Source organism: Crinia signifera, chromosome 3 (assembly GCF_055691185.1).
Source record: "Crinia signifera chromosome 3, ASM5569118v1, whole genome shotgun sequence".
NCBI classification, from domain to species: domain Eukaryota; kingdom Metazoa; phylum Chordata; class Amphibia; order Anura; family Myobatrachidae; genus Crinia; species Crinia signifera.
Genome location: NC_139219.1, coordinates 315,560,312 through 315,586,815, shown reverse-complemented (window position 1 = coordinate 315,586,815; position 26,504 = coordinate 315,560,312). Strand labels below are relative to the sequence as shown.

The 26,504-nt window shown below is 45.8% G+C and overlaps 1 protein-coding gene and 1 long non-coding RNA gene across 4 annotated transcripts in view; one reads left to right on the top strand and one right to left on the bottom strand.

The window, feature by feature from the left end:
- SUPT3H (SPT3 homolog, SAGA and STAGA complex component) overlaps window positions 1–26,504 on the bottom strand; it is a 357,423-nt gene that overhangs the window by 260,571 nt on the left and 70,348 nt on the right. The window lies entirely within an intron of this gene.
- On the top strand, window positions 886–25,206 carry LOC146062794 (uncharacterized). The gene is made up of 4 exons (XR_014471526.1): window positions 886–1,148; window positions 3,846–3,969; window positions 13,825–13,900; window positions 24,785–25,206. It is a non-coding gene; the product is annotated as an uncharacterized LOC146062794 (long non-coding RNA).

Here is a 26,504-nt window from a genome sequence, read left to right as displayed (position 1 = left end):
TGCACACGGTACGCTGTGCGTGTGCATGGGGTCCCCCTGTGACTGAAGCCAGCAATGGGGTGCCACCTACAAATGCAGGCAGGCCCGGCCGTGGGGAGGGAGATCTGCTGACGTCTTCAGAGGCCCGATCTCCCCACAGTCATCACAACAACGAGTAAGGGGTGTATTCAATGCCGTGGGCAAGCGGCGACAGTGAGCAGGGCTTCCTGCTCGGTCACCACTCGCTCAGTCAGTATTCAACTCACCCCCCTCATTCGCTGGCCGCTCGCCGCAGCATTGAATACTACCCTAAGTCTAGACTTACTAAGTGCTGCAAACAGAGGGGAAAAAAAAACACTCAATGGAGAGTGGACAGGGGCAGGGGGACTCAGGTGGGGCAGTGTTTATTTGATCTCTGGCCCACGAACATTCTCAGCCCAGACCAGTGTTACTTGACAGATTACAGAAAAACTGGACCAAAAAAACCTGCTGTATAGCAATAACTGACATGATCAAGCCAATGGATCGCGATTATATGAAAGTGCGTTTGGGGTATATTTACTGAGTGTGGATTATTAGCTAGACGGGGTGAGATTTATCACCAAATCTCTCACTTTCTGAATCTCTCATCCTATTAAATCTCACCCATAGTGTCTAGATAGACAGTCAGTAGGCTTTGCTTAAAGGTTGACATGTAATAGGCAGGGCCGCCGAGAGGCAGGGGGGGCGGGTACATTTTACCTGGGCCCGGGCCTATCAGGGGGGCCCGGGTCCGGAGACACACACAGACACACACTTTACATTTTTTTTTTTTTTTTTGCAGCGCTGTAGTGGGGGTGCGGGCGGGTGCCCCCACGGGCGGGGGTGGGGGGGAGGAGGGGGGGGGGTGTCCTCGGGCGGCAGCTCTCACCAGTCCCGGGGAGAGCTGGTCACCTACTGTATAAGTAGAGAGGAGGAGGCTGGCTCAGCTGCAGGGGATGTCATGTGGTACTTCTGGCTTCCCGGAGGCTGGCCCCGCCCACCACACTGTGCTGCTGCTGCATGCCATGTATCATCAGCCCTGCTCTTCCTGGTCCAGCTCCTCTGCCTGCTCTACGCTGCCTGCCTCCCCCACCACAATGTTCCCTGCTCTTCACCTCACAAGAGGACACTACAAGAAAGCCAAGTGGGTGAGTGTGCATTGGGTGTAATATTGAGGGAGGCACTGTGTGTAATGTCTTGGGTATAATATGGGGAAGGGGGGCTGTGCATAATGTATTGTACTATGGGGGAGGGGGGCTGTGCATAATGTATTGTACTATGGGGGAGGGGGGCTGTGCATAATGTATTGTACTATGGGGAGGGGGGCTGTGTATAATGTATTGTTCTATGGGGGAGGGGGGCTGTGCATAATGTATTGTACTATGGGGGAGGGGGGCTGTGTATAATGTATTGTACTATGGGGGAGGGGGGCTGTGCATAATGTATTGTACTATGGGGGAGGGGGGCTGTGTATAATGTATGGGGTGTAATTTGGGGGAGGGGGCTGTGTATCATGTTCTGGGTGTAATATGGGGAGGGGGCTGTGTATAATGTCCTGTGTCTAATTTGGAAAAGGGGGGATGTTTATAGTGTACTGGGTGTAATATTAGGGAGGGGGGCTGTGTATAATGTACTGGGTGTAATATGAGAAAGGTGGGGGTCTGTGTATAATGTAATGTTAAATTGTGTTGTGTGTACTGGGGGTAATATGGGGTAAAGGGCTGGTTATGCGGTGTACACTGTAATGTGCTATAGTGCTGTGTGGGGCTGTAGTCAAAAACTTGGTTTGGAATCCCAAGTTGTGGGCACATGGTTATGGTTAGAGTTGAGGGGGTATGGTAAAGATAAGGCTGCAGGAAGGGGGATGTTAGGCGCTAAAAATGAGGGGTTAGGCACTTGGGGATAGGGTTAAAATAAGGGGGACAGGGTAAGTATACTTACGTAGCCCGTCACGCTCCCTTTCAGATTGGACACAAATACAGTATATGCCACAGTGTACATATAGGCCCTCATTCTAACTGCTGTGTTCGCACATGGGAGCAATGCTGGGCAACTGCGTATGCGCATAAACTTTTCTGCGCATGCGCAGCTGCTTAATACGTGCAGGTGTGGCATGCAGCAGTGTGGACAGCAGACATGGATTGAGCCCATGGGATTGCCCAGTATTTGATGGGCGTTCCCATGAAATCGTGGCCTGTTCAAATGGAAATGCGCCGGTGATGCAGGTGCCGGATGTCAGCTTCCTGCTCTTTTCCCCTTAGATCTAAGTCAGCAGAGACTGACAGATCTGCGAGAGCTCGAGAAATCATTCAATGGTCGGCGACCATCGAATGATTTTTGCCCTGCTGTCTCAATGTGATAGATGAGGCGAGTAGGTGGTGCTAGCCAGTGACTCTCGTTTTACCTAGTTTGTATACTGGGGTCAGGTTTATGGATTAGATGGGAGGGGAGGGGTAGAGTTAAAGGTGCACACGGTACACACATGCAAAAACCACTGGCAATATGGTTGCTGTGCGACCATATTGCCAGCATTTAGAGTGTGCGCGCTCCCGTTTTCAGCCCCCTAATTGTCGCTGGTCGGAGGAGAATGCTCCTCCAACTAGCGACTTCCCCTGCCTCTTCTCCCGGCAGTGTGTCATTTTCATCAGCAACCAACTCTGGTCGCTGATGAAAACGGGACACTGAGCAATATGATTTCTGACCAATACATTGCCAGCGATCATATTGCCCCGTGTGTACACAGCTTTATGCTGTAGGGGAGGTCTGGGCATAGAGTTAATATACACCCCAGGATCCAACAGGAGAGTTGGGATGCCACTGTTGGTATTGGGATATCATTCTGAGAGACAGCTATAGAGTGGGCAGTCAAGAATATACGCAGGTAGAGCACAATTATTATTATCGTTTATTTATATGGCGCCACAAGGGTTCCGCAGCGCCTGACAATACATAGATGAGCAAAGAACAATACAAGAAAGCTTGTGATTTACAGTACACATGCAAATTAGGACAGGTACATGGTAAATTAAAAAGACACTGATGCAATTATAACAGTGGCAGAGATATATTCTAAGAAAAGCACATGAACGAGAGAGGGCCCTGCTCATTAGAGCTTACATTCTAAAGATACTACACAATGATACTACAGGGTTTTTAGAAGGAGGGCTGGTAGAAAAAGCAGGGCCACTTGATTATATTTGCCCCCCCAGGCTTAAAAGTGTAAGCCAGCCCCTGACTATGTTACTAGTTTCCCAGCATCAGTGAGCGCATCACACACAGCGTCTTATATGTACACATTATACTATACTTGTTCTGGCTGTGCTAGGGTGTAGCTTAGCAGCTCCCACAGCAAGTGCCAGTCCCAGCACTGATCGTATCCTGAGACCCAGCAGGGGGTACAACTCGGTGGCACCCCTGCCTCTCCCCCTGGCAGTAGCCCTCATCATGAGTCACACTGATTGGGAGCTTTAAGTAGCAGCAGCCAGAGCTGAGGTGCTGCAATACGCATGGGTAGACAAGCAATCCCAGAATCAGTGCTGCCATCCCCTGTCCAAGCCCAGTGCCCGCCCATCTACCGAACCAACCCCAGCTCAGTGTACCACCCATCTACCCAACCATCCCCCAGCCCAGTGCACCCCCATCTACCCAACCAACCCGCAGACCCAGCCCAGTGCCCAACATCTAGCCAACCACCCCCCGTCCAATAATGTTGCACTTCCCAGCATCAATACAAAACTACGAAACAGAAGTTTTGTATTGAGCGATAGCACTAAGCACGATAGTGTTTTTTTTTACACGTTTTGTACATGTATATTCACAAATGTCTCTATATGTTGTTTTGCCAGTGCTTGCGGCGTCCCTGTCTGGCTTCTAAGACTGGCATGACGTCATCTCCACCGGAAGTCCTGTTGAGAGACGGAGGTGCTGGGGGAGGGAACGGACGGGGGGACGCCGGAGTTCCATGGTTGTGTGAGTATATATTTTATGTTTGTACACACTCACAATGTAGGTCCTGATGAGGCCCGAAACGCCGTTGACACCACAATAAATTTACCTATATGCACAAGTCCTGGAGTGACGCTTTTTCTGTAAAGTTTAGATATATATATATATATATATATATAATGAAGGGGGCACACAAGCTATTATGCAGGAATTACTGTTTTAGCGCCTACCTAGTGCTTTCAGGGTCTCCCTTGTCCTCAGGGTGACACAGCATAAATATACACATGAAAAGACATTCACTTACCCATATAAATACCCCCAATGTAGTCCCATCTCTCCATCCCCTCTGGACGCCTAGGTCCATCCTACCGGAAGTGCTCGGCACCGTACTTCTGGTATCACGCAGAGTAGGAAGTCAGGGCACACACACGTGTGTTCCACTGCTCCCCCTCCGCATTCCACCAGACGGCAGTAACCAGCTACATCATGATTAGCTAGCCGCTCATAACAGTAATTCCTGCATAATTGCTTGTGTGACTCTTTCATTGGATTATCTGTACAGATTTTTGGATTACACCAATTCCATTACCCTGTAAAGGTGGAGTGCTGGCATAATAGTGGACTTTATAGATTATATATATATATATATATATATATATATATATAGTGTATAATATAAAGGCAAAGGCCTCTTGTATAGTAAGAAAGATCTGTATGTTTGTATGTATTAATATGCCGTGGTCCCACACCCCCATGGGGGCCCTGGAAGTTGGTGTACCGGGGCCCAGGATTTCTCTTGGCAGCCCTGGTAATAGGTCAACAGGGTCAAAAGCTCAACATGGGAAAGGTCAACTTGGCTAAAATGTCAACAGAAAAATGTAGACACATGGGGTGAAATGTAATAGGATGAGAGATTCAGAAAGTGAGAGATTTGGTAAGAAATCTCCAGGTTTTTTAAAGCGGCAATCATTGACACTTCAAAATCAAACTGGTTTTGCAGTGTAAATGATTGCCGCTTTAAAAAAACTGGAGATTTCTTACCAAATCTCTCACTTTCTGAATCTCTCATCCTATTACATTTCACCCATGAATAGGTCAGTATTAGTTTTTCCCATTTATTTGGTGTCAGTGTCAACGAGGACCCCCAGTTAGTGCAATGCGTACCACTGAATGGGTCTTGCTTTGCTAGCCATGCATTGGACTCGGTGCCTCGCTACACTATTATAATCTCCCTCTATGCCGATATGGGTGAAGTGATGACAAGCCAGTTAAAAAATAAATAAAAAGGATCATAAAAAAAAAACTCATGTCGACCTGGCGTGTCAACTTTTTTCAAGTCGAACTTTTGGGGTAGTCATATTGACTGTCTATCTAGAAACTGTAGATCTATCAACCAGAAACAATACTTATTAATGCCTGATTTTGGGTTTGGGGGGATTTTGCATAGGATTTGCATGCAATTTTGCATTTGGAGATTTACTAAAGGCAAAATCAAATGTAAAATCAGGCCCCAGGGCAAAATGGAAAATTGCTAAAACATTGGTACTAGTGTTCCCGATAGGCTGTTTTAGTGGGGTGCTGTGCTCTGCCCGATTATGAAAGGGCAAAATGCGCCCTGCCCCTCTGGCAGCACCCCGCTAAAACAGCCTGCCTCCGACCCCTCTGGTGTGACCAGGGAAGCCCGGCGCCGCTGTAGATAGCGATGCCCAGCGCTTCCCTGGCAGTGTAGAGCCTTCGGGGTTGCCAAGCCCGCCCCCTTCAGTGACGCCGGAGGCCGGGCCACCCCTTTTCCTGCGCCGGAGGCCAGGCCCGCCCCTTTTCATCACGGTGCGGCCCAGACATGCTCCTTTTGTGATATTGGCGGCCCGGTACCGCCCAAAACAATGACGTCGGCTGGCCCGGTCCGCCCCCTTACACTGCCCCCATGTAGCGGCGCCCTGCCTGCCTAGTTCCTAGAAAGAACACTAGGTACGTTCACCTTTATTCTCTGAACCTTATTTAGGAGGCCTACATAAGTAGAGATGAGGGACGTGATGCAGATGCATTTGCAAGCAAGTGCTTGCTCCAAAGTCTAATAACATTGCCACTTGCACTGTTTGAGTGACAGAGTCAGGCACCATTTGTGAGAAGTGACGGGGGAGGGAAGTCAAAAACACAGGCGTGACACCGTAATCTTGGGGGCGTGTCAAACATCTCAATAACATCTAAATAAAAACCCAAACGGGCCACTGTTGCCGTAGGAATTATGGGCCACATTAATTTGGATGGACACAGTGCACATCATCCCTGCATTTTTGGATTCCCAACCCCCAAACTGTGAAAGGCTGTGGCTTGCGATATATTTGGACCAATAGGAATTAATAAGAAGGGAGTTTGTTTCTTTGGGGGGGGTTTGTACTCTGATTTTGAATTCGATTTTATAGGTGATTTTACAACAGATGTCCTAAACCAAACACAAAGTCACTAATCAAATTCAAGTTGAAAAGTAATGTACAAAACCAAATATTAGCAAATGTGGGATTTTGATGAATGAAGAGGTTGATTTTATTCACTTTACAGTAAATTAAACATAAAATCAAATCCAAAATAGAATTTTAGTAAATATTCCCATTTGTTTCAGGAAACGTGATAAAGTGGAGAGTGATAAAGAGCCAGCCAATCAGCTCTTACTTATTATTTTTCAAACCCAGCCTGTGACATGACCGGTACGAGCTGATTGGCTGGCTGTTTATAACTCTCCATTTTATCCCTTTGTGAAGCTTGATACTGTACATCTGGCCCATATACTGTAGAATGAGTGGGCGCACATTACTCACAATGGGGTTGCACAACGTTCCACAAAAAACTGTCATGAGAGACGGGCATGAGCCATCCTGGACTCCGAAACCGTGACAACGGAGACAGCAGGACAATACAGGAGGCCGTTACTGGGGTAAGGAAAGGTGTCAAAAATGACATCTAGAAAATCAATGCAAGTTTAGAACCGGATTGCAAATATAGGGCCTAATTCAGACCTATTCGAGTCAACCTGAATCAGGCCCATAATTTGTGGTGCAAGTGCACGGTGAGAAAGCTCCCAGAACCCTCCTCACACCTAAATGGTTTGACCCCAAAGCCTTGTGCATTATCCAGACATAACACGCTGCAGGCAGCAGGCCCGCCAGCCTCCCCTAACCTCAATCCGAGGATCCTTTGTAGTGTCGGAGAGGATTATCAGACCTCGGAAAGCCAACCTGTGATAAGGCAGAGTCAGGGGCTTTGGAGTGTGAAAGCCTCTCAGCCCCTTGGGCCAGGGTTTGCGATGTGGTTAGAGCTGAAGATTGCTCGTACACTGGTTGTGGTGAGGAGAGAAACCAGAGGCCGGATTACCTCGTCTAGCAGGATTTCACAGAAGGATCCTCTTTTCTTCAGACTTTACATTCTTCCTCTTCGCTCGCAAAACACTTTCACCATCAGCTGCAGCGGATTCTGGGTCAGCGAGTTACACACTGTATTCACAATTTGCACACAAAAAACAAATAAGAGTAAATGAATCCTCAGATATAAATGAGTATCAGCGCTGCTTGCACTTGTTTTACTTAGGGGGTCATGCTAAACCGTATCTAAAGTGGCAACCGGATAAAACCTCCTGCCCTCTCCCTTGCTGGTGCAGGGGGAATAGATGCCAGGCGCATGTACACAACATATTTACATTAAAGGAAAAGCTTGGGGGTAAGCCCAGCGTCTCCGAAGGTACCAGGCACACACTCATCAGTAACAAAGATTGCTTAGGTGTGCTCCAGTAGGGACGTAGAGGGGGCCGGACCACACGAAAAGTGGCAAAGGTGTGCCCCCTTTTTGCATGTAAAATGTAACCCCCCCAACTTCTATGCCCTGCCTACCCTACATCCTAGCAGGAACACTATTTAGGATTTGTTAACTGCAGTATGCTAAATGATCATGCATATTGGACGGGGGGAAAAGGACAGCACACACTAGCAATTTATTTGTGTGCTCCGCTTTTGTACTCTCCATGAGATGGGCAAAGAGGACAGGGTGGGGGATGTACAAGTTGGATCATTAGGCCCCACCCTCTCGCAACAATATCTTGTCAATCATGCATTTAAGAAGCAGGTCCAATAGAACCATATCCTATTGGCCCCTCCCCCTCAAACAATTCTCCCAGCTTTATTGTCCCCTTCCTGTTCACTTCACTAGGGCGTTGGTGGGATGGAAGTTTGATGCAAAATGTGTGTGCCCCCCCCCCCCTCGTTGATAGGCTGCTATCAGCAATGCCTTCACTTGGCCCAAACTGGAAGAGGCTAGCCATGGCATGAGTTTTGGCACCCAGAGCCATCTAGACTTCTACAATAGTACACTGGCACCAACTGCCAGAAAACAGAAGGCACCATGGGCAAAAATGCTCAATGGATGGAGCCTACTCTGCCAGAAGGAGGATTGGGGGAAGGGCTTCCCTTACACTGGTCCACTTTGCTTTTAGCCAAGCCGACCCCTACACTGGAGGCCAGAATAGCCTGCATACAGAAATTAGTGTTTGCTGTTGAGTTCTAAACTCACCATTTGCAGGCAGGATATGCCCAGGGTATTAGGATTGGTAGTGTTTGCAGTGTGCAAGCTGAAAGTTCTGAAAAAAATAATTTACGGAACGGGTAACATAAAAAAATTGTCAATCAAATCCAGATAACAATTTAGAATGTATCCAAGATTCATTGGACATTAAAAAAAAAAAAATCTAACATATCCGTAAAGTCTGATTACTGAGGACAAGAGGTAGCCGGCCAAGACGAAGACGTACAATGTGAAAATGAGGATTGGCAAGACGGCTGCCTTTTAAATTCCTCTTCCACACATTGATGTGATACGGAAAAGGACGGCTTACAAAGACTTTCCTCCAAACACTAATAAACACATCCATCACATATGTGATCCATTCTTTTGAAATCCTAGACCCATGTTGCTGTAAGCTGGGAAAGTTGTCGCAAATTAAACCCTGTAACACAAGTACCTGGCACAAGTGGCTTTCTGCAGCCGAGCCCTATAGACCGGAGCGATCAGCGGCACGCAATGTAAACAGGGGCTAAGTGAATGAGTCGCCTCGCAATATTCATATGATTACACTTATCTGGGGGCGGGGGGGTGTAAATGTACAATTGTATTGTGCTTGTATGTATGTATATTAAAAAAAATTACATGTTCTTGTTCTTCTATATACAGGTTATGAAATATTCCGAAAACCGTGGTTTTTGAGAATATTGTTTTTTATTTTTCGCAGACAATTTTTTTCATACTAACCTCATCACCCGATGTCTACGGCGGCCTTCAGGATCCTCTTCAGCGGCATCTCCGGCCCCAGGGGTGCATGGCGCTAATGCGCGGTTGCGCAATGCACCCCTGGGACCGGAGATGCTGCTGAAGAGGATCCTGAAGGCGGCTGTAGACATCGGAGGGGACCACCAGGGCACCACCAGGGGACCAGGTAAGTATGGAAAAAAAATTCCTTATCCAAAATGCTCGTGGTCCGTAGCATTTCGGATTCGGGATACTCAACCTGTATTATCTTTCAGAAGGTGCTAAATAAAAAACTAGAATCTTATTGGTTGCTACGGGCAACATCCCATCTTCATAGAACTCCCATCTTAGTAAAAGTAGCCCCAACTGTAATTTTTCAAAAATGTAGCATGACAGTTAAGAAGATGATTGGCATTATCACTTTATCTCTCTCTACTTTATCAATGTTCAAGGTTTAGTGCATCTGGCTCATATATATGTGGTTTCTGATGTGTTTTATTTGGGGGGGGGGGGGATGTGTGTTCAGGTTTCAGCGTGAAACAACCCCCCCCCCCCATGATGGATTAGTCACTGTGTTTGTGCACAGGCCCGAGTTTCCTCAATGTAACAAGCCAATATGAAATTATATCCGTGACACAGTACATCCAATAAATCCTATATATGTCAGAGAAGCCGACAATTAGGTGAAGCTGCTGGACACGGGGTTACACAGGAACGGCAGCCTAATGAAACCGTCCCCACTCCTCCGTCTCCCCCAGCCAACTTGTCCTGGAGAGGCTGGGTGGTCTCCATTGACTTGCAGCCGTCTCAGAGCTTGTAAATATCTTTTGCTAAGAGGTGGAACTTTTTTTTGGTTTTCCCCTTCCTTGGACAAAGGATCCAAAATCCTGGTCTCCTTGTTGCATAACCGCTGCTTTGCATCCAAGCGGTTCATATTTCCTGGCCTTTAAACAAACAGGATCATTATAGTACTTCCCAAGTCTTCCCCTGGCAGCGGCATCTGACGACTCATCTGCCTAATCAATTCATGTGCTGTTGGGCTCCTCTGAAAGGTTGCCACAGGCCCTGCTACATGCTCATCCAATTCAAACAAGCTGTATTTATTAAAGTGGTTCCTACAGAATGCCTCGGGAACCATGGAAGTCCTGTATGGAGCCCTGAACACAACTGCTTGAAAGACTCTGGTACTGTCAGCAGAAATGTGAAGTTGGCAGGGCGTCCGCTCATTAGGGCTCCGTGCACATTACAGATACAGTCATTAAATAGGTGTCGTTCGCTGGAAACTATGCACTGTACCTAATACGCATGCAATGGAGTCAGCTATCTATGAATCGGGGGAACAAAAACACTCAACAACATTTTGGAACCTTTGGAACATCGCTATGTACCACACCGCAGACGGAACCGAGGTTATCGAACACATAAAAATGATTTTTAGCTGCCTTCTTTGTAATTGGGAACATCGATAAAAGTATCAGCACATGACAAAAAGGTCGACATGCATTGTGTCAACATGGTCCAACGGTCGACGCAATCAAGAAGTCGATATGAAAATTGGTTGACATGAAAAGAAAGTGAACATGATTTTTCATGATTTTGATGATTTTTTTAATGGCTTTTTCGTTCTTCCCAGGGGTATAGATTTATGCTGGGTACACACCAGAATGATTTCGCCTCAATCCCATCAATCTTGATGCAATTTCAACCGACTGTATGTATATTGCACATGTTTTGGCATGTTTTAGATCTGATTCCAATCCGATGCGCGTCCCCGCTGGTCGTTTGGGAGATTCTGCCTTTTGCAGTCAGGATTTGTAAAAGATCCCTGCAACTGGGTACAGATCATGATTGGATCGCATGCAGATTGTGAGCAGATCGTGTGCTCCAACAGATTGTGTGACCATTGTACGATCCTCTCACGATCATGAGCAGAACGCTCATATCGTACATTAGACCAGGGGTGGCCAAACCGGTTTTTGAGATCTACCAACGGTCCAGGTTTTCCAGACCATCTAGCTGGTGCACAGGTGTAGTCATTACTAACTGTCACATTCCCCAGACCACCTAGCTGGTGCACAGCTGTAGTCATTACTAACTATCACATTACCAGATTACCTAGCTGGTACACAGCTGTAGTCATTACTAACTGTCACATTCCCCAGACCACCTAGCTGGTGCACAGCTGTAGTCATTACTAACTGTCACATTTCCCAGATCACCTAGCTGGTGCACAGCTGTAGTCATCACTAACTGTCACATTCCCCAGATCACCTAGCTGGTGCACAGCTGTAGTCATTACTAACTGTCACATTCCCCAGATCACCTAGCTGGTGCACAGCTGTAGTCCTTACTAACTGTCACATTCCCCAGATCACCTAGCTGGTGCACAGCTGTAGTTATTACTAACTGTCACATTCCCCAGATCACCAAGCTGGTGCACAGCTGTAGTCATTACTGTCACATTCCCCAGATCACCTAGCTGGTGCACAGGTGTAGTCATTAATAACTGTCACATTCCCCAGATCACCTAGCTGGTGCACAGCTGTAGTCATTACTAACTGTCACATTCCGCAGATCACCTAGCTGGTACACAGCTGTAGTCATTACTAACTGTCACATTCCCCAGATCACCTAGCTGGTGCACAGCTGTAGTCATTACTAACTGTCACATATTCAAACCTACTGCATTCATTCCTACTATAGATCCACAGGTTGTCTGACCAACATGAACTGTTGGTAGATCTTGAGGACAGGTTTGGCCACTCCTGAATTAGATTATAATAGTGTAGAATAGTGCGCAGCCAAGCACCGAGCCCAAAGCATGGCAAGTGAAGTGAAAAATGGGAGGGGACATGTCACACTAGGACGATGTCCATGTCGATGTATGTTGACATAGACACCAAAACCGTGAAAATCTCTAATAGACCTTATTCCATGTCTACCTTTCATGTCGACATGTTGACCATGTCGACACTGCATCAAAATTGACAGGATTGAGGCCAAATCATTTTGGTGTATACCCAGCATTAGAATGTTGAAAATGTGACAAGTACTAAAGCTCAAAACTATTTCTTAAGCTACTAATAACATTTAAGTAAACTAACAAACACTATGGGGGAGATATAGCTAACCTAAGATAAAGTAAAGAACCCAGATATTACGTGGCCGTACACCGATGTATCTCACTGTATGGCCACACTATCTTATGGGTTATATTATACAGTGCTTGTTGGTCTTACAGGCATTATTTCTGGCCATGTATACCCATCATTACATTCGTTCTAGAATCTTGTAGATTTTCCTATAGATTTACTTCGTTTTCCGGCATTTCTCTGGTGAAGAAGGGGTACAGGACTCCCCAAATAAATAGCGATCAGTAACATTCAAGTATATTTTTTGGCAAATGAACATACACCATCAGAGCGATTTAACAATCCTTGGATAAAAGGGGACTGGTATGACTCGCTGATGGTCGGGATCCCAACGGTCAGTATACAATCAGCGGAATCCTGTCTGCCAGTATTCCGACAGGAAGGGCAAATTATAACTCCGTGCAGGCTTGGGCACTAACCACAGGTTCTATTCTCCCTTGATGAGGGTCGTGCACCCCTACGAGGGAGATTAGCCCCTGGTGGCTGAGATCCCGACTGTAGGTGAATCATCCGGATAAAGTAAAGAAAGAGATAAACTACCAACCATATCAGCTTTTAGCTGCCAGGCTGTGCTTCAAATTGAGTTAACAGGAGAGGATTGATTGGTACTTTATCTCTCTCCAAGTTTTGATACATCACCCACTGGGTTAAGAAAAATGTACTAAACAATCAAATGTACTAAACAATCAAATATAATAAAAATAAAAAAAAAAGTGCCGCCTTCGTGTGGTGTATTTGCATATGTAACACAAATGAATTCCCCATACATATGTAAATCCATACCCTCCAACATCTGTAGAGCAAAAACTGGTACACATTTGGAAAGGGGGTGTGGCTACAGGTAAAGGGGCGTGACCACGTCCCCCTTTCCTATACTTACAATGGACAGTTGGAGACCCAAAAAATTGAAAGACCAAAAAAAAAAAATGGTACTGTACCTGCCAAAAAGGTACAATTGGAGGGTATGTAACTGTAGACTGTCTTCTAATCTGGTGGGACTGCCATGCTATGAAATTCTATCCGTATGTATCCCTCCTATTATCCCTATAGATTGTAAGCTTGCGAGCAGGGCCCTCCTACCTCCATGTCGGTTTGTATCTACCCAGTTTGTTTAATTACGGTTGTTTCCCATTGTAAAGCGCAACGAAATATGCTGTGCTATATAAGAAAATGTAAATAAATAAATAGACAAACTTCTGAGGACACCCTAGGCTTCCCAATGCATCCACTTACAGACTTTTTTTTCCCCTTTCGGATTTTCCTAATTATCAGGTTTACAGATTGAGATCCTATACCTGTTAAAATAATTTATATGAACAATTGCACTGGCAGAAACCAAAATATTAATGATTAATGACTAATAATAATAATAAATAGCAGCAGCATGCTGAGGTCTTCGATTATGATCGTAACATGGTACTATTAATTATTTATGTAGGTGGCGCCAGCATATTCCACTGCACTGCACAACTGGGGACACGACCGGTTTAAGATGAGGATGGGAAATAACAGAGGTAAGAGGGCCCTGCTCGTTAGCTCACATTCTATATGGAAATACAATACTGTACATTCGGTTCAATTTATTAAACACTCTATGGGATTCAGTATTGAATCCCGGTGGTCGGGATCCCGGCGTTCAGAATCCCGACAGCCGAAATGCCGACAAGGGGGGGACGTGGATCGCCCCCCCTTGCGGGCTCGCTGCGCTCGCCACGCAGCGGGCCCGGTGCCTCGCTACGCTCGGCACACTAATTTATTCTCCCTCCAGGGGTGTGGTGGACACCCCAGGAGGGAGAATGTGTCGGCATTTCGGCGGTCGGGATTCCGGCGTCGGGATTCTGAACGCCGGGATCCCGACCGCCGGGATTTTAACTGCATCCCACTCTATGGGGTGCCATAAAAATGTTCTCAATGTACTTTACAGCTTTATTTTTATATTTAAATAAAAAAAAAATTAGCAATGGACACTGTGAATCTGAATAGGAGTACAGGTTTAAAATGTTACAATAAAAATATAAAAAACACACAATAGATATGGGACAGACCAGCATCAATGATAAACTGAAATCATATATTATATCCCTTTCACACTGCAGCTCTTTAAATGGTATATTGCCATTTATTTTGCCATTTAAAACGGGTAGAGCTGCAGTGTGAAAGCTCCAGGGTGCTTTAACCGTTTAAGAAATACCGGTATTTCTTAAAACGGTTAAAAAGCAGTGTCCTACCCAGGGCCGGTGCTAGGGTGTCCGGCGCCCTCCTGCAAACCATAAATTTTGCACCCTTTCACATTGCCATTGCAACAAGCTGCAGCCCAATTGTGGGAGCATATGCAACATGCGATCCTATGGAGGATCTCTGGTGCATGTACATGTATGCATACACCAGCTCAGTGCTGTGTCCGCAAAATGTTGCAAGCACTAAAGGTGCCCATACATGCTGCGAGAATCGCATATGTTATGGGCTAGATTGCATCGCACGACATGCTTGTAATGTGTGTGCGATGCGATCCGAAAGCAATACAAAAAGTGTGCAGCACATAATATTGCACGCTGCTATTGCAGCGTGTATGGCCACCCCTCTCGTGACTGAGAGGGAGAGATGGAAGAAGAGGGGAGGAGATAGAAGGGGCGGAGTGTTGAGGACTGGCAGTGGCACTGGCACAGCACACTGAGAAGAGGGAAAGAAGGGAGGCGGCGCTGCTGACTGTTCGTCATTTGATTGACAGCTGACAGTCGCAGGGAGCAATGGGTAGGGGGCGGATCCGGACATGACATGTCATCCAGGCATTCACAGACAGTGCTACATGCCTCAGCGCAAGTGTCCGTGAGGAAGAGGGGGCAGGTCGCAGGAGGAGGACAGCATGTGCACGGTGCAGGGAGCTGCTCAGCCTCTCCAAACTGCCGCCCGCTGACAGACCGGCTCTGCGGGTGGCATGCAGGCTGTGTGCACTCGCGGTGCAGAGAGCCGCTCTTTATACTGCCGCCTGCCCCCTGTCAGACAGGCGCTGCGGGTTGGTGTGCAGAGGGCAGTAACAGTAGGGCTGAGGCAGCTTTAGCAGAGCAGGGAGGGAGACAGCGCCTTTTCAGCATGGCGCCTCCCTGCTTTGCAGGAGCTGCTGAGTGGGTAGCGCCGGCCCTGGTCCTACCTGTTTCAGAGCAGTATTTTATGCAGTGTGAATGGCTCTATTTCTATGGCTTGAAACGTGCTCCTTGGGGGTTAAACGGGTTGAATGTGTGAATGGTATTAAATGCTATCTAAAACGGTTTTCACCTGCAATGTGAAATGGGTTTAGTGGCTCAGACCCGTTTTAAATCCCGTTTCAAAATACTGGGTCTTAAACGTTTAGACAATGTGAAAGCAGTATTACTAAGAATTTAAGGTACTTGTGGAGTATCACGGCTCCCACGACCTTCATCGTATGCTGATTGTATGCTAAAAATCGCATCGCATACGATCAAATCGCATGCGATGCGATGGCACCCGATTTTGCACTAAAATGCATCAGAATGCATTGAAATGTGTATTAAACTTGTGAAATGCCCCCAAATGCCATTTTTCATAGTGCACCACCCCCACTATCAACGTCAACCCGAAGCATGGCGAGCGCAGCGAGCCCGCGAGGGGCGGCGGTACGCGTCCTACGACCTTTTCATACCCCCACTATCCACGTCGGCGTGGAGTTGAGAATAGAAAGTGTGGTGAGCGCAGCGAGCCACCGAGCCCGAAGCGTGGCGAGCGCAGCGTGCCCCGCGAGGGGACGCGGATACCTTCACAGCTATACGCGTCCCCTCGTGGGCTTCACAGGTATCCGCGTCCGCTCGCCACACTTTCTATTCTCAACTCCACGCCGACGTGTATAGTAGGGGTATGAAAAGGTCGTAGGACGCGTACCACCGCCGCTCGCCACGCTTCGGGTTGATGTTGATAGTGGGGGTGGTGCACTATAAAAATGGCATTTGGGGGCATTTCACTAGTTTAATACACATTTCAATGCATTTTGATGCATTTCAGTGCAAAATTGGGTGCCATCGCATCGCATCGTATGGCATCCGATGCGATCGTATACGATTTTTGAGCAAAAATGCTCAAAAATCGATGGGAGCCGTGATACTCCATAAGTACCGAATTTAACACAAGTTCAAAACAAAAACTAAAAAAAAACAAAAAACAAACACTATTTAGCCCATTACAGATATAGCTACAAAACACACGTCATCACCAAAACCCCCGAAAGATGGCATTTAGATAAATCCCTGGCAAAACACCAATATTGCTAGATAAAGGCCGACTGCCGAGAGACGCAGGACATAAGCTGCCCCCTCTCACCAGAATTCTTTACGTTAAATAAGACATATTTGAAGCCACAACAATGGCATCTTACAGACTGAACATCCAACGTGGAGCTGGAAGTGCCAGCAGCCTGTCAGGACAAGTCTTCCAATAGCTAAGTGGCCACATAGTGGCACATAGGGGCTAAGTGGCCACTAATTCACCTACGTAGCAAGATGTGAAACACTAAACCACATGCATACAGTATAATAAGCAGCAACATACACTATTCTCACCTAAAACACCAGAAGCACATGTATAATAAAATAATAATACTAATAATAAAAAAATATTCTTGAATGTTTCCTCTTTTCATATAATAAAGTTTTTTTTTTTTCTTAAATACATTTCTGGATTAATTGGTGTAGGTATTATATATAATTTTTTTTGAAGATGAGCGTCTATGAAATATTTGTAAATTGAAGGAAAAAATAAAGGGTCCGAGGACAAAACATTTTTTTTAGGATTGATAAAATATTTAAATGTATCTCTTGTTTCGATAACTGATGCAACTGAACCAAAACAGTAATGGAGAAGGCCTCAGAACCTAAAGCTGTACCAACCGCAAAGACAAACACTAGTGAACATTTCCATCCAACTGTGAACGGTCACCTACCACCACAAGTGGGCAAGTTGGGAATGGATCTCTTGTTCGCTTGGGCCAAGGGACACAGTCATACTCTGTGGCCAACTCGAAGATTCCTCTAAACCCATTTCCTGCTTATTCAGCAAATGCAGACTCCCTGCATCCCCTTTATAAGCCATGACCAGGACACAGATGAAAGCTAAGAGTGGCTTCTACTCTCCAAAGTGAGAAGTGGTCGGACGGTTGAGCGATGGTCCAGTTGTTTTATTAAAGGAGGCATGAAAAGTTTTGGTTACTAAATGCAGACATCTAACTTGCTCAACGGTGGCCCTTTGGACGGCTTTACCAGTGGATTGAACAAATGTTTATTTTATGAGTATGAAAAGTCACTGATGGATATTGAAAGATACGGATAAGGCAGATGGTTTGTATGTCTGATTCGATTCCGGAGATGTTAAAACACCTATATATCATCATAACAATTTATAGTTAAACCTTAGTCAGAAATATATTCTGGATTTAGATCTAGAACACATCTCATAACCGCATTTAATGAGGTTTTATTCAGTAAACGTTGCACGAGAAGAGCACAAAAATTAGATTCAAGTCCAAGGTGTAGATCAGACAGCCGTGTGCACAGCCGAGTGGATTTTCAAAGTCGTGATTGGAATCTCAATATAAATCCTAGAAACATTTGCATATTTCCACATAGTATCAGTGTACAAGCACGCATTCGTGAAAGAATTACCGGTTTGCCGTAGGAATGGCCACCGACCATCAATGATCGTCTATGACCAAAGATAACTATTCTTACCATTGCTGGGAGAGAGCCAGATGTTTCCTGCTATCAATGATACAGAACAACCAAATATTTTTGTCATCCTTATCAAAGATGTCAGGGGACAAAGCCTAGCACCACTTATGACACCTGGAAATCCCCACCCCCAGGATCTGATTGGCCCGCAACTCAATAAAGCAACTGTTCCCTTGCAGATGGGTTCACATCATTGAGGTTCTCCGTCAATGGCACCATCTGTAGCCATAGGATCACAGACACATGCGGGCATGTAAAATTGCACGCTTACGCACACAGTTAAAGCAATCAGCCAAGAAACATTTATTTCTTTAATAGTTCCTTATGCAGCAGATTCTGTGTTATACAATTAGAAATAGATTTAAAACAAACTAGGTAGTTACAGTCAAATGGTTCTAGCAGGGGCGCTTTAAGAGAGAAGGAGGCCGGTGTGCAGCCTCCTCTGTTCGAGCCCTCTTCTCTCTCCCGGCCTCTCTGCCACACAGTGCAGTAGTGTGAGCAATAGTACTGCACAGTACTCAGAAAAATGGCGCCGCGGCCATTGTTTCCGGTGAATCCGGCAGCGCTGCTGCCTTCATTGCGGGGTAAGTATAACCAATGGGTGCAGTGTGCGTGGTGTTGGCCCCCCTGGGACTGAGGGGCCTGTGTGTACTGCGCACATTGCACCCATTATAAATACACCACTGGGTAGGAGGGCCCGGTTCCAAATGTTTAGTGCATGTGCAGTATGGGTCTGAGGTAACAGTTTGCTGTTGCTTGGGGGCAGGGAAGGGACAGCAATGACTGCTATTTGCACGAAGTGAGGAGGCCAGGATCTCTGTTGGTTACAGCTTAATTGGAGTCCACCTGTGGTAAATTCAGTAGACTGGACATGATTTGGAAAGGTGCACACCTGTCTATATAAGGTCCCACACTTGACAGTGCGTGTCAGAGCAAAAACCAAGCATGGAGTCAAGGAATTGTCTGTAGACCTCCGAGGCAGTATTGTCTCGAGGCACAAATCCGGGGAAGGGTACAGAAACATATCTACTGCTTTGAAGGTAACAATAAGAACAGTGGCCTCCATCAGTTGTAAATGCAAGAAGTTCGGAACAACCAGGACTCTTCGTAGAGCTGGCCGGTGGTCGAAAATGAGCGATCGGAGAGAAGGGCCCAAATCAGGGAGGTGACCAAAAACCGATGGTCACTTTGTCAGAGCGACAGCATTCCTCTGAAGAGAGAGGAGGACCTTCCAGAATAACAACCATCTCTGCAGCAATCCAACAATCAGGCCTGTATGGTAGAGTGGCCGGACGGAAGCCACTCCTTAGTAAAAAGCACATGGCAACCCACCTGAAGATTGCCCAAATGCACCTGAAGGACTCGAAGACCATGAGAACCACAATTCTCTGGTCTGATGGGACAAATATTGAACTCTTTGGCATGAATTTTGGAAAAGGCTACAACATTACAAAATTTGGAAAAAGTGAGGCACTGTCAAAACTTTCTGTATTACCTTCCACTTTACCCATTATCGATATAGTGTCAGCTGAGACATTACACAGCAAAAATACACCAATATATTACCAATAGACTAATTCAAAAAGACCTGGAATGAACACGTAATCATGAAATATTTTGTTGCCTTAACAACACAACTCCAAAGGCATCAGAGCACCAGCCAATTAGCTGCTAACTGCCATGTCACAGGCTGTGTTTGAAAAATGACAGGACCTGATTGGTCGGTGGTTTATCGGTCTCCATTTTATTGCTTGTCAAGGCTTAGTAAATCACAGCCGTAGATATTGCCAGAACAGGATGTTCACATCATTTTATTAATTTTGCAAATAGTACAATTAAAAGGAAAACTACTAAAGAAGTGCAGACATATGAAAATAACAGGGACAAAAGGAAAAAGGAAAGACCCACGGCAAGCGTACGTTCTGGATTGACCTAGCAACTACTGTACATTGAAAGATCAAGCATATCACATGCAAATCTCACTGGTGTAAATGGGACGGACACGTTCCCCTAATAGCGCTATAAAGCACAGCAATGTAATCCCCCACCCAACATGTACTTTTTGTTTATGTGTTCAAGAGAGAACATTCTGTGTAGTGAAAGGAAGACGAAAAGACGCAACCACATTTTTCACAGTACATTGCAATAAAAACCTGCAATTGACTTTTTTGGATTAGTTTATGTTACCTATTTTCGTCCACCCAGAAAACAGCAACAATGTGGTCGAAAGAACCCAAAGTGTAGGTCCTTATTGGCGCATATGATGGAGGTCTTGTGTTGTTCCTGGCAATCTCAGCAGCTTTGTAGGTGGGAATGAAAAATAAGGGAGCTCTTTTCTACTCAACCCCGAACAGACGCTGCTCCCTGGTAGGGCCAATTCTATTTTCTCACAATTAAGTCGTTATTTGGGCCAACTTCGCAAAAATGGCTTAGTGTAAGGAACAAGTGCAAGCAAGACGGTTGCGCTATAAAGTGAATTCCATGCAATCAATTAAAAGAATAGTGTATTATTATTACTTAATAACTCTTAAATAAGGCTATATAGCCACCAAGAAAAGACATAAAAAACATGCAAATTTCCTTAGAATAAACAAGAATAGCTGCAAATAACGGTGCACATTTAAAAGGTTTTTGAATCACCTCTCTTTCTGTTGTGTCCCTTTCTTTTTGGTCCCAAAAAGATATAGTTCGTCCGAACATTGGATGTAAAGCTGTGTTCCTTCAACTACTTCCTCCACTCAAGTTGGGGGGGGGGGGGGGGGGGGATGACATTCCTCCGCAAGGGTCTTTCATTCACAGAGATGGAATATCTGAAGTAGGATATAGGTCTGATCCTGAGCAGGCGAATTAGAGAGGTGGCGTCCCTCCACAGTTTGGTAGTGAGGCCTGAATTGGATCCAGCTGGTTCGTCTGCACAGACCAGGGGGTGCCAACTGCTAAAGCCCAGCAGCGAGGGAGTCGGAAGAGGAGCCGGGCGCCCCGGGGCTCTAGCTGCTGCTGGGCAGGCTCCGGGGATCCAGGGAAGGGCTGCTCTCAGCACTGTCTGCTGCTCATTAAAATGGGCCCGCAACTCACCCCTTTTTTTTCCGTGTTGCTGCTTGGAAAAGCAGCGTTAATACAGGCGCCCTATTCAGATATCTAGATATCGGTTTCCCCCCCACAACTAGTCCCAGCATTTCCTAAAGGTGCGCACACACTATAAGATGTTTTCAAAGTATATGCACGGTAATGATATCGTTAACAATATTGAAGTGCATTTTGTCTACTGGTTCCGCACAATATGCTCCTTGTTAGATTGTTCATCTGGAAGAACAACTGATATTGTTAACGATATTGGCAGTGAAGTGGGTCATAGAGGCCCTTATTCTAGTTGAATAGCCCAGCCTACCGTACGGATCGCTCACACCGTCCGAATGCGGTAAGATGCCGACCGAACGGACCGCGAGTGGATGTTTCATGTGAACACCTCCCCCATCTGTGGGAACCTCCCCTATCCTCCGATGGTAGCCGACCATCGTATGATGGACCAAGCGGTCAGGCAGCACCGAGTGCTCCAGACCACTCGGGCATTTTTCCGAATGAAAGCAGGGATATGGGCGGCATGCTGGCATCCGGCTATATCAGCTGTCTGCCCCCCACACGTGCATAACGGCCAGATTACCATATGCACGCCCAGCGGTTTTATGGGAATGCCCCTTAAATGCGGGGCGTACGCATATGGTAATGAGCGCTTCACGCCCCTCTTTACCCCCTGCTGGGATGGTTCCGTACGATCATTTTCTGTACGGAATTCATGCCGTGTTCGTACGTGTGAGGCATTCGCACATGCGCAGATACCCCTCCGCACATGCGCAAACACCAACCATCGGCCAGCCGGCCGCATTCGGAGCCACCCGACTCAATCAGAATAAGGGTCATAATGTGTACTCTAGTTTTCTCTGTTCTTCACAGCCCCGGTCAAAACCAGAGCATGAACCAATCACAAGCTAGGACCAAATGGACCAACCCCATTTCTAGCTGGTGACAATCTTCTTTTTTTCCCCCTGATATTGGGATATGAAAAACATAGGTTTAGGATGATTAATAACCTCCCACATACGTATTATAAAATTATAATATAATATTGGGTTTATTTATTTATTTATTTTTTTAATGTAAGCAAAGACATGAGTTTTAAAATAAAAAGTTTCAGCTAAATTCTAAATATTGGTAAGAAATTGATACATATTATACATGAGAACCACGAGCATCTAATAATTAAGTGAAAATAAAGAAATCAATAACTAAAAAAAACTGAAACATATTAATCGGTCTAGCTGGTCTGGCATGCACGTGCAATGACACAAGAGGCTAATCCAAACCAGTTAATCGTCCGTTAGTGTAAAAGGGGCGATGAAAAAATACAAAAAAAGTGTATAGTATATTGATAAGTATCTTACATGTTGTTTCAGCATTTTTGCACATCATGTTTCTGATTTACAAGCAGTATATAGAGTTCAATAAAATAATAATTATCATGCAAAAAAATTAATACTTGATAGTTAGTGGCATGGTCACTTATCGGTTTAAGTCCGCCTGTCCTTCCTTCAGTGCCCTAGAAAATCTGAGACCTGTGTACAGGTCTATACAAAGTGGGCGATTTTGCCCAGCGTGTATGCACAGCGATGATGATCGCCGGACTGAAAAAAAAAAAATCGCTCAGTGAATTCACACTGAGAAATTTCCCAACGTCCAGGTGATTTTGCCGGGGGGGGGGGGGGGGGGGTGGTGGCTTTCCATGGCAGCACAATAAAGGAAAGCCATCCACCCCGTTGTTCCTCTGTTAGTAATGCTGGTTTCTCCTGCTCCTTTAAACCGATGTCTTCGATCGCATAAGGCAAATATAATAAAGCAGCTATTTGAGATTATTATTATTCTTTTTATAAAGGGCACCTCAACGCATATGCGGCCATTTTTTTAAACTGCATACAAACGTACATTACAAAATGCAAAGATACGAATTGTATACAAAGCACAGCACAACCGAGATTGGTCCCGATTCAGACCTCATCGCTGCCGTGTGAGTTTGCAAGGCGGACTATTATCGACTGCACATGTATACATATGGTAGCACGCATGCACGAGCCAGCGTCTACTTTGATCGCTAGACATACGCAAGTTGATTGACAGGAAGCCGTCATTTGGAGTTGTAACCCGGCCGTTTCCCGGGGGCGTCAAGAAAAAATGGGAGACTGGGAAAATGATTCGATGGAGAGTGTGTTGTGAATGGATTTGCAGCTAGCTGCTGATTGGTGTGCTTATACACAAGCCATTGGCAGACTTGTAAAAGGCGGGATTTCACTCTGTCTGGGCGGTGGCTAAATAATCCGTTGTCCGGAGCTGGGACAAGGGGTGATGTTGCATCTGGTAATGATAAGAAGAGTCACAAAGTAGCTACAACTTCCAGGGGAATTGGGATCTACAGATATTATAGCTGCTAAAAAGGAAAATCTAACAATTGCTAGGAAATATATTGATTTTATCACTGCACGGACATCAAGGTTTATTTTACATTAAAGCTGAATATGGCGCGAGACCAACGTCAACCTCAGAACACTTTTGTTATCTGAACCCTTTAAGTGCCAGCGCTGCTGTGAGTGATCCTCAAAATATCCCCTAAAAATGCCGGCGGCGCTCACAGCGACTGTTCTTTTAGTATAAACAAACACAATCGGCACTCAAAGGGTTAATAAACATGACCACATCCCATAAACAGTGCTCGACAAAACCCAGGCGCAAGGTCGCCATAGCGACCAGATTCTGCTTCCTGGCGACCATATTTGCCAGGAAGCAGATCGCGCCAGGCAGAGTGGTGGCTTGCGTTATTGGCAACAGCCAGGCAGAGCGGTGGACAACTCACCCGGCTCAGGCTGTATCAGAGCAGGTCCGTGGCACAGCGACTTCAAAACTCTCGCAGTTGGCCAGCCAAACAGGAGCGGCATTGGTAGCTACTGACTGGCTGGTGAGCTGCTTCGAGTTTTGAAATAGCCGCACGGCGGACCTGCTCTGAGTCAGCGGCAGCCACCGCTCTGCCCGGCTGTTGCCGTTATGGCGGGGAGGGAAGAGGAAGAGAAGTAATACTCTGTGGCAACGAGCATGTAACCCCTGGCAGAGCATGCACAACAACCCATCTTAGTAAATTAACCCCACTCTCTATTGCAGTCTGGAAAATGATAGACAGAATCTGTTTTGTTGCTATGGGCAACATAATTTTTTTTTTGTAGAAGCTCAAGTAAATTTACCCCTTAGATTTTTATTGGCTTGAAAGGTAATAGTGCAAAAGTGCACGGTTATTTGTAAGTAAGCTCCTTTCAGTAGTGAAAGTAAATGGCTTAATACTGGGCTGTAAAAATTATTTTGAATGAAGATAATTTTACTCTTTCCTTTTAAATAAAAAAAAAATGGAAAAATGTTTAACGGGCAGAGCTCGCATCCAACTGAAAACCACAATACAGAGCGAAACATTCGTGTTACGGGCTCGCTGTGTGCAGTCACAGCAGGAACATCGATATGTACAGGCCTTCCTCTAATCACATTAAAAGCGTGCCATTTATAATTCATATCCTGTAAACGTATTTAAAAAATGTGCCCATTTATGCTGAGTTTTTTTTTTCTATTTCTATTCAGATCCAAGTGCAATTTGGAAGCACGGTTGGGTGAAACGCGCACATGCAGTCACCTTAGGAGAGGAGGGGTCAGCCACTTTTTTGGAGGCCAGTGCACAGCAGGTCAGCCTGTGATGTGGGAGCAGACAAGAAAAGGAACAATATTATTCCTACTGTAATACTGTTCGGTAAACTGTGTCAGAGAGCTTCTGTACGTGTGCCCAACTGGTAATAATTCATCGGCGTATACGATGAAAAGAGGGCTTTTTCTCCAAGTCTATTAAAAAATCAGCAACCTTTCCTTACCCTACAGAAAATAAAATGGGAGTTAGTAAAAATAAATACATGGAAATCGTGAAATTGAAGTTGAATGGAGGTGTGACAGATGCACAAGAAATATAGGGACCAGGTGGACCAATGATTCTTTCCTGCTGTCAAACCACCTCAAATATTGTATTAAGGATATTTTTACAAAATGTGCATTTGCACATATTCCCTGCCATGGATCTGAACCAATTCCCAGTGTTATACATGGCTAATGAAACTGCAGGTTTAACAGACTTTTCCTGCATTAAAATTACATAAACTTTATCCCTGATTTATGTGCTTAAATTCTAAAGAAGTCATAACACCCTATCACTGTATTCAACATAGGATTGTCCAATGAGCGGTACAATCGGCCACCATTGGTAAGAGACCAACGGAAATCCATTGATGGTGTGAACCATTGATGTACATAACGGTTGCAGGACACGGTGGACCAAGTACCCCTTTCACATCGCACAAATTACCTGGTCAAACCGGCTAGTACCCTGTAATTAGTTGCGATGTGAAAGGGGTATTATACAGCGCTCTTTTTTCAACATTATCCAAGGTGTTTGATAACACAAATAATAATAATAAATACATTTATTTATACACCGCTTTCTACAACAGGACTCAAGGCGCATGATAATGCTAATTATCAGGGGCGTAACTATAGCACCGCAGCCCCCGCGACCGCGGGGGGCGCTATGCAGGTGCGGGCGCCGGGGGCTGCAGTGCTATAGTTACGTTACACCCCACCGCCCGCCACACCATCCCCAGTCTTTACCTGTGCAGGTGGGGGGGACGCTGCGAGGCGGCTGGGGGGACGGACGCTGCGGGGGACACAGCTGCGGCAATTACTTACAGCTGAGCCGGGCAGGGGGAGCCGGGAGCTGTCTGTACTGAAGAAGAAAAAAAAAGCCCATACAATGAATGGGCAGCCTGTGATTGGCTGCTGAGCGCTCTCTCAGCCAATTGCTAACTGGCTGAGAGAGCGCTCAGCCAATCACAGGCTGCCCATTCATTGTATGGGCTTTTTTTTTTTCCTTCCGTATTGACAGTGACAGCTCCCGGCTCCCCCTGCCCGGCTCAGCTGTAAGTAATTGCCGCCTCTGTGTCCCCCGCAGCGTCCGTCCCCCCCACCTGCATTGACGGCTACCTGGGGGAGCGGCGGGTGAGTGGCTGGGCGCCCTCCCTTTAACGGCGGGGGGGCGCCCAAAATGTAGTTACGCCACTGCTAATTATAATAATAATCCAATTTTACCCATTTCTATCCTGAAATAAGGATTGTTGGAGTTTTGTGCGCATCTCTGCTTAGAACATACAGTATGTCCTCACTAGACTCTATTGCTTCAAAAAGAGTGGTCATAACATTACGGTTACCATTGGCTCTGCAAATAGCAAAGACCCTCTGAGGCTTATACACCAGCTGGGCT